Source organism: Platichthys flesus, chromosome 19 (assembly GCF_949316205.1).
Source record: "Platichthys flesus chromosome 19, fPlaFle2.1, whole genome shotgun sequence".
Lineage (NCBI taxonomy): Eukaryota > Metazoa > Chordata > Actinopteri > Pleuronectiformes > Pleuronectidae > Platichthys > Platichthys flesus.
Window position 1 is genome coordinate 4,880,078 of NC_084963.1, and position 8,951 is coordinate 4,889,028.

Below are 8,951 nucleotides of genomic sequence, written 5' to 3' on the forward strand. Positions count from 1 at the left end.
TAAACATCCTGGATGAGTTACCGATCCTATCTTTAGCTGGAAGTTGGTGAATCTATGATTTGAGTGTGAAAGGTCAGATTGAACTGGAGGAGGAATCTATCTGCAACTGGAATTAAATGTATATCCTCTCATCCTCTTTGGAAATATCTTAGCTGAAGCCTTTAGGACTCCTGTGGTTTCCTAAAACCATTCACACCATTAGATAATTTCCTCACCCTTCAGTGGATGTTCAGGAAGAATTGTTTATTTCTGTGCAACACACAGCATACAGAGAGAGAGAGAGAGAGAAGGGTTCCTCTTGGCCTGAAGTGGCCCGGCTGCCCTGCGTCTGACTCTTAAAATACTTTTCCTCCAACGGCTTTTACTCTAAAACGTGGATTAAAAACCACGGCTGAGAGCGTAACTATGTTTGTGTCTGTGGCGTGTGTATTTGGTTTTTATAAAATCCCCACAGCATATTACACTTACAGGGGCTCTGTGCGCTAAGTAAGAATCACTAAGTGTAAAATTGACAGATGGGGCTATTTGGTTTTTCTTAAGTGCTCGGGGACACTCGCACAGTTTGGGTGGGTCTCCTGTCGTCAGTGGTACTTTGGTTAATGATGACAGCTGCACTCAGTTGTGATTTACTTATTTTAAAAGAGAGAGTTATCCTCCTAAACTCCACCCACCTCGCTCGCCCCCGCTCTCTCTTTCTCTCGGATGAAATTAAGAACAACATGTTGACTTCTGAATCTAAACATTAAAAACATATGCGGTCCATTAGCGCGGCCCCCCCCAGATGTTGGCGGCGGTAATCCCCCGGTCTTCTGCCGTTCTGATTGGCCCACAACTTTAATCACGAGATGGTTAATGCAGAGCAGCGGAAACAATGAAAGTTAAGCGTGGCCGGGAGCGGGCGGAGTCACACGCAACCACGACTTTTCAAAACAGATTAAAAACCAAAGTGGCACGAGGTGACAGGACATGTGGCCAAAAGTCGGTGAACATTTGAATGTACACTTTTGATTCTCGGGTGTCAGTCTGTCGGAATCTAACTTTAAGTGTCTCCTCATTTGATCCTTTGGTTGTGGTGTTCCTCAAGGTTCTGCCCTGGGTACTGTTCTGATTGGATTGTATTTGCTCCCCCTGGGGTGGACAACATTAAATATCAACATTAAAGGTGTCCCCCCTCTCTCTGTTTTAAAGATTATCTTCAATTTACCAGTTATTTATTTATAGCTCATGTCTTATTTCTGCTACAGGTGGCCTTGATTCTTAAGGTGATAGGAAGACCCCCCCATGTTAAATATATCATCTGAAATCAAGATGTCTCAATGGACAAGGAACTAACTTGTGACACTTAATTTGTGTAGTTCTCCAAAGAACTTCCCCACGGGTTAAAGTCATGTGAATGTCATCTCAAGTAGCTACAACAACTTGGAAAGTCAGAGTTGTCGAGCTAGTGACGTCAACACTTACAAACCAATTAAAATCATTTTTAAAAATAATATCCCCTAAAGTTTACTTGTCAAATGTTTAACTTTTGGTTATCTCCATCTTTCACAAGAGTTTTTCAAAAGTCAAAGCCCAAGAACACATTAAACAGTGCAATTTATGTTTCATGTACATTTGGTCATATTGTGTATGTAAATATTTACTGTATAAACTGAATGAACAATTTCAGGAAAAAAAAAACAAGGTCGCATGGTGTAAAAAAAAATCTTAAGAAGATTTCAAATGGGTTATTTTTCAGATACATTTTTGAGTTGATCCTCTGAGTGTCGGATCTCTAAATGAACGTTACAGATTTAAAGCTCTCTCTCTCGCTCACTCTCTCTGATCCCAACCTGCTGCTGCTAAACCGCTGACTTGTATTTTAAACCCAGAGGCCACAGACAAGATATTTAAGAGGAAGCAGATCTTTAAATATCTCGTCTGTTGAAGCCATTTGGTGACATTTTGAAACAGATTACAAGCTGCAAATGGAGCAAGACAACAACGGAAGTCCTTTAATAACTATAAGTATTAATATATAATAAAAGATGTTGTCCTGAAAAGGTCTTTTAAAATACTCAACATTTGAAATCAGGGACCCGGCGGATTCTTCTTAAAGCTCCCTGTTCTACAGAGAAGAATCAGACACACAAAAATGAAAAGTCAATCAAGCCTACATAAAAAATTCAATATGCTAAGAAATGATTCAAGCTCAATTTCTGCTCCCAACTCAAACCAAGCAGGCTGTAACCTTTCATCCATACTGTAACTATAAAGATTATGCTCATTCTAATCCTTGCTTTTGAGAAGAAGCACGATTAACCTCTGATTTTTATTGGAAACACAAAAGGGCATACACTCCATTTAAGAGCCTGTAAAAGCATGATGGATGGAGATGATCCAAAAGTAAATGAATTCCAAAAGACTAAGTGAAGTGTTTTGTTAGATTTTCCTCAATTCTCTTGAAACATAAATCAAATCCCTCATCTGGTGTGAGTTGAATAGCTTCTTAAGAACTGTGATTTAGTGTTTTTTTCCCCAACTGCATGGTTCTCTGCTGCTCTGATCAGAAAGTAAACATTCTCGTGTGAACCTGTCGCCTGAAACATGTAACTTGGTGTGGGGATGCCCGGCTGGTGTACGAGTTGACTGCAAACAGGAAACTATAAGGGAAAGAAGTAATCCCATCATGAAACACTCTTAGTTATACAAACAGAGGCTGTGGGGCTGTGAATCCTTCACTCCACAGACGAGGGATTAGTTACATATGGCTGCCGTCTCTCCGGCTGATGCAGGTCTCAGTTTTTTAAGCCCCTGAGATGTACTTGAAACATAGAGTTCACCCTCGGCCAAAGGTCGAGCACATTCCACAGATGTCTGGGCTTTATTTCACATTACAACATTAATGCATTTCACACTGTGCAGTGCATCATGTGCAGCAACCCTGTATGTGGAGTGTTGAATGATGGACTGACATTAAATATTAACATCACACAGCATCTTTTGAAGTCTGGACTCTTTAATTAATGTGTTGTGATGTTCACTGCATTCATCTGAATCTCATTAATTAAATGACAAAGATTTCCATTCTGATTATTTCTTACTTGATTAATAAACACAGAGAATGAAATGTTGCCTCGTTAATAAATACGTGCGCACTTCCTTCCATGTCGTGGCCCCAATTACAAGTCCCAGTTCATAAACACGCACGTGCACACACATGCTTGGCTGTGTGCGCACATGCACACACAAACAAAGACCTTGTGACCTAATCAAATTCTCTTACTCAAGAAAATAAGTGTGCCATCAAATTGGCTTTTAATTAGTGCTGAAGTAATTAATCGATTAGTTGATCAACAGCAACATCAGCCCTCAACAATTCAAATAGCAAAACCATTTTCACTTATGAGCTGTCAAACAAACAAACAAACACACGTAAGAGGACAACACACAACTTCAAACATATGGAAACATTCTCATTAATAAACCACACAGTTGCATTAATACAGCTTATAGGTGACTAAGGTTAAACTTACTGGAAACTTCAGTAAGTTCCAAAGTAAGTTTTTTTGATGACAGCTGAGTTTCTTTACATGAAGACACGGTGCATTCCACAGTGATACGTTCATATAGGCCAAATAGGCATCAAGTCACTTTGCCGCGGTGCTGTGTAATCTGTCATCACCACATATTTACCCAGGACGTCAAATCGCTCTCTTTCTGTCTCTGTACATTAAGACTCTCTGGTATTAACAGCCGCTTTAACTTGCAGCGGGACATCTGTGTATGAAAGTAATTGAGAGCTATAACAGGATCAGGGGGTTCGTCCAGTGGGGGACGTCCCTGTCAAGGGGTCAGAGTTTCAAGTATTTCTTGACCTTACGAGATGTAAATAATGGCAGAGTAAGAGTTTCTGTTTTTGAAATGCTGTATTTTGCAATTATTAAATTTTTTTTTATAATTATATACCGGAATCTAGCATGAGAAGCAGAAAATTAAGCGTTTGAATACGTATGCAAAGGATCACAGACATAAATATGCGTGACCACAGCTTAGCGACACAAGTTAACTTTAAAAATGTAAGTAGAAGGACATGGGAGTTATTGGCCCCAGATGTTTCCATTATGCTCTTATTGTTATATGACATAGGTTCTCAGTATTAGGATTAAAAACATATGCAGCAGCTGCTGATTTTCATATATCTGATAAAGACAATGAATTGCTTGTCCAGTTTAAAACACAAAATGTTCCTTGTTAATCTTGATATTCAAATGGAATATGGATGAAAGCTGCATCCACACAAATAAATTACAGTCTTACTTTGCTGTGGTTGAGTTTTGTATTTCAGGACCATGGACAGAGACAGAAGAATGATGTGGTAAGACTTGTGATAATAAAATGTACAAAATTCAAAGTCTGGAATTTTCTGGGATTGGAAACACTCCGAAAGATTGTTTTGGAGCACACGTTGATTATCACGGCTTTGATTACATATGGATGGCTTGTATGGATCAAAGTTGCAATGGCAGCAGGTTCCCACTCATAGTCAGACCCTGTATAGGAGTTCGGTTCCATAGGCCGTACTGCATGTAGTGGTGAACTTAATATCCGGCTGGTACTGGTTCAACTGCCATACTGGCTACAGTCATTCCACATCCCAAGAAACCTTTTAAAAGCCAAGAGTCAGCACTTGAAGGTTATCGATCCGGAAATATACCAAACCTTTATATCTAATGCTCTACAGGAGATTCCAACTTCAGAAAACACTGGCAAGAGAAATCTCTAGACTAAAAAACTTGGTCATCATTACACTGGCTGAAAGAATGAAGCTCAACTTAGGTATTTGAGTGTTTAAGTTGAAGTAGAAGATGGTTTACTGAGATGATTCAACTTTAAAATGATCAGGCAGCGATAATGTCATTATAAAACACGACTGTCACAGATGCAGAGAGGATAGAGGTGATAAAAGAGAGAGGCCCATGACCCACTTTACATCCCACTGGAAAGAGATTATAACCAGAGTTTAACTGAATATGTTTTTGCCATGATTCCTGTGGCTACATTATGAAAACATTTACAGTTTCACTAATTGACACCAACTTTTAAGAAATCCTGCAGAAAATCCAACCATTATGTTCCCAACAACACTTCTTGAGGGATGTTTCTAGTCTCTCACTCCTTCCATCTGTGTCACTGGGCGTTCCCCCCCGAACCCTTGGAGAAGACTGACGTAACACATCCAATCCCCCACCCCCTTTTTAATTCTCTCCCCCCTCCTCTTCTCTGTCCGTCCTCCGTCACGTCATACACGGCGTCCTGCGGGATCCGGGAAATGATTAAGGAAGACAGTTTCAAATACCTTTCAAGTTTCTCCCTGATGGCACCACAAAGTAGGTGGGCACGGCGAAGGTGGGAGCTGGTAAGAGGAGCAGGCCTCGCTGCCGGGTGGAGACGCCAGGTGAAGATCTGAGTGTGTGAAAATGTGTTTGTGTGTAGATACTTTAACGTGGAAGTTGCCGTTTGAGCTTTCATGACTTGTGAGTGCGAGTGGAGGTCGGGAGGAGAAAAGATTACTGTTTGGTGTCTGTAGAAAAGCTTGTGTGTTCATGTCCCTTGTGTTTGCAAGGTCAATATGGATGTGAATATGTGTGTATGTGTAGTTGAGAAAGAAATCAGCACAGCAAAACAGACAAAGACCCAGAGAAAGAACAAATTGGACCTTTTGAACCCCCTTACCAAATACAGTAACTCATTTACATCTGAGTTATACTTTAAAGAGTGTTTTGTTTGGGAGTGACATACATACAGGATCCCTCATCGTGACATGCTGCTCGTTGTGTCATGCTGGAGCGTGTGCGTGAGTAACTACATATCTTGTGTGTGTGTGTGTGTGTGTATATATATGTGTGTGTGTGTGTGTATGTGTCTGTGTGCGCATGGGTCTTTGTGAGGGAGAGATAATGAGATCTTGCTCAGCTGAGGCCTGGTCTTGATCCCCAGAAGCCCTGGACTCATTTCAGTGAGAAACCTCTGAATACGAAACTGAACACCTCTGGCGGAAACACAAACCTGGTCTCAAGTACAGAGATCCGAGCAGACGATAAGTCCTGTTCTGCACCGTGAAGCCCACACATGGCCGCTCTTTGTTCCTTTTTTTCGGGGGGGGGGGGAGGTTCAAATGCTTTCCAGACTCTGTAGGATTTCTCTCTGTGTGTCAACTGGGAAACTGACTTTTCTGAGCTGCACACTTCCATCTGACCAGAGAGGAATGAAAGGTTGTGAAACTTGTTTTCATCAGCAGCACAAGTACAGGTCAGGAGCGGGGGAACAGCATCTAGTTAATCCAACAGTTGAAAGCACGAGAGCCTTGTGATTGTATCTGTGCAAATCAACGTAAGATCCCGCTTTCTCAAGGACAGATGAGCAAGAATAAAAAAAGAGCAGCTGTCATTACCAATTTTTAAAAGTACTGATTATCCCAATCAGCTATAGATGACATATGTCAATGTGAACTCACAAATTCATCTGTTCCTGCTTTTTCTGCTACCGGCTGCAAACCAGAGAAAGTGTGCAGACTCCACTTTAGCTGGTCTGTCTCTACAAACTAGTCACAGAACACAGAGATCTAGATCAGCCTCTTACCTGTCGGTTCCCTCTCATAAACATGGTCACTGCTATGAGATATCAAAACAGCTCTGAATGTGGACGAAATAGTATGATCGGAATGTAATGGGAATGTAATGGGAACAGTTGATGCAGCTGAATTATGCAATTCAATTTGAATATAATGGAAAAACATTTTGCAAGTGTGCTGCAAGTTTAAATAACTTAAATTACACAAAAGGTAACTACGAACTAAATCTATATAAATATGAAAGTTGAGAGTGACTCAGTTGTGTAACCAAAGTTTGCATAAGACTTTTCCACATTAACATGACAGAATATCTAATACAGGCCCTTTGGTGAAGGCTGTAGCACGAAGGCCGTTAAGCTGTCACTCGCCATATTGTTATTATTATTTACTATACTCACCTCACCCACACTGGTAATGTTCACTGAGTTTGCTATAACTTTCCATAGCGCTGAAGTCTTATCTCAAAGTATTACAAACGTATGACTCCCCCCCCCCCCATTCTTTTTTCTTAATTTCTCTCTCTCGCTCGTCCCTCCCTCCCTCGCCTCTTCGTCCCCGTCAGCTAGCCTCGTCGTGCGCGTTAGCCAAAGCTATCACTGTTCCCTTTTCTTTTTGGCATTGTTCAAACTAAATGGAAACAAGGTAATTAGCTTGTTACAATTAAAGCGAGACGAGCGGATGAATTGTAATCACCCGCAATGGAGTTCCCGCTTTCTCCCCTGCAGCCTCCAACAGGCCAGCTGAGCTATCCTCATTTGCATAATTAAAATATACAAATGATAATGGATTTTGTAGTCAATGTCCAGAGGCTGCAGAGGCAGGGATGAGAAGAAAATATGAAATCACAATAACAACCACGCTGGCTTCGCCCAGAGGGGAGGGGACGGGAATGGACAGGAGGGGGGAGGAAGAAGGGAAGGGAAGGAAGGAAGGAAGGAAGGAGGCGTGAGGAATATAGTGTTGTGCTACAGAGGAAGAGGGAAAGAAGGATGCAAAGATAATGAAGGATAAACGAGAGAAAAGTCGGCGTGAACATCAGGTAGAGCAGAACAAAGGTGGACCAATTACATTTGCAAATAGCACACGCCTGGCCCTGGCCTGCGTGGCCCTCCCTCTAGGGAAGCCTTTCGCCTGATTACATGAAATTGGGATAGAATTAAACGTCTTGGAGTTGTCCTAAGACAAACCAAAATGAAATTAGAACCCGGCTTCTTTTTTACCTCGGAGCGCCGCAGAGCCGCACGGCAGGGAGGGAAGGAGAGACGCAGGGATTTTTGCAATTAGGTGAGGGACAATGTCGGGGAAATTAGGCCTTAGAGCTGAGTTCTCCTCCCTCTCCTGGCTTTCTCTGTAGTTTTTCGTTGTGAAAGTTCGGAGGCGAAACAGCTGTGATCTCTTGGTGCCCGATGTGGTAATAGACTTCACACACACACACACACACACACACACACACTTGAGCCCTGGTGATTTGGCCTGCATGGCGGCTCAGAGCACAGAGAGTGTGGCTTCAGAGCAGTGTTTGCTGGGAGCACTGGGCAAGGCCCCAAAAACAGCAAGCGAACAGCTCTCTAGTCACTGAACACAATCTTTTGCCTCTGCAGTGAAGGTGTGAGTTTTTGTGTAGTGAGGGGCCTCTTTACAAACAAGTGTTGGTCGCCTTGTCAAAAGAAAAAAAATGTGCATGAAGGGGTTGTGATTATGATGCTCTCTGAAAACCATTGTATCCATGCAGGCTACACATCGCTCCATGAGAATATAGATGAGTCTTCGATACAAAACACAGACAGAAGACGTCATCCTCACAAAAGTTGTGTCAGGTCACAAAACGCTTCTGTAAAAAGAACTGAGGTAAGTGGTTATAATCATAATGATCAGAGGAAAACAGCATTCACCCCCAATAGGAAACAGTTGGATTGTTTCCTTAATTACTTCTGTACATCTCACCTCCCACTGCAGGTCTCCTAATGATGTCGCACATCTTCTACCTTTGCTGCTACACACAATAGACACACCAGCTCATCATCACAATATAAACTGTGGCTGTTCTAAGAGTTAGAACAAATGACCAGTGCTGTAACTTTCTCTTTTATTAGATGATTTGTCCTGCTTTTGTTCTCTTTCTCTTCTTATTCCACTTTTTCCTCCACCCCCCCCCCCCCCCCCAGAGCATTTTCCCTCCCAGTTTCCCTGTCTTGCTTCCTATCTTCCCTCAGTTTGATGCTATTCCCCTAAAAAACCGTATAACCAGCATGTGTGCAATGAAATGAAATGTTCACGGCGACGGTCATTTTCTCATTTTCTCTCTGTTCTTCAGCCCGTTTGTCGTCTTTCGCTCCTCGTG